The sequence below is a fragment of the Plectropomus leopardus genome, unplaced genomic scaffold, assembly GCF_008729295.1.
Source record: "Plectropomus leopardus isolate mb unplaced genomic scaffold, YSFRI_Pleo_2.0 unplaced_scaffold39381, whole genome shotgun sequence".
NCBI classification, from domain to species: domain Eukaryota; kingdom Metazoa; phylum Chordata; class Actinopteri; order Perciformes; family Serranidae; genus Plectropomus; species Plectropomus leopardus.
In genome coordinates this window covers 1-405 of record NW_024643107.1, presented here as the reverse complement: position 1 = coordinate 405, position 405 = coordinate 1, and the positions used below count along the sequence as shown (strand labels likewise).

The following is a 405-nucleotide window of genomic DNA, read 5'->3' as shown; positions in this document are numbered from 1 at the left end:
TATTTCCGTTTATATTCCGGACGCAACGGCACCTGGGGCAGGGCGGGGCTTCGTTCAAATTGCTTTTTCCACAGGGCCTGAGAAGGGTGCACCGTTCCCGGCGGCGCTGCAATACCGGGTCGATGCGTGGAGCGAATGGGGCAAGCCCCTTGTTCGGCACCTGCTGCCAAAAATCCGTTTAATATGTTGTCCCCGTATAGAGGACGTATCAGATATTAAACTGATAAGCACAGATACTACACTTGATCTTAGCCAAAAGGCCGAGAAGCGATGACCCCCAAGCGCCTGCTGCCCAGTGCAACCCCCTGGGGCGGGTCTCACTTGTCGTGGTGCCGTCGTCTCCATTGGGCACGAGAAGGGCTGCTTGCGCACGAGAACAGCTGCCTGCGCGTCACGCCCGCCCGT

At 58.0% G+C, this 405-nt stretch overlaps 1 non-coding gene across 1 annotated transcript; it reads right to left on the bottom strand.

Annotated features, from left to right (window-relative positions):
* Nucleotides 1-81: 81 nt before the first annotated feature.
* On the bottom strand, nucleotides 82-272 carry LOC121938993. Its single transcript, XR_006105382.1, has one exon. It is a non-coding gene; the product is annotated as a U2 spliceosomal RNA (small nuclear RNA).
* Between the last annotated feature and the right edge of the window lie 133 nt (nucleotides 273-405).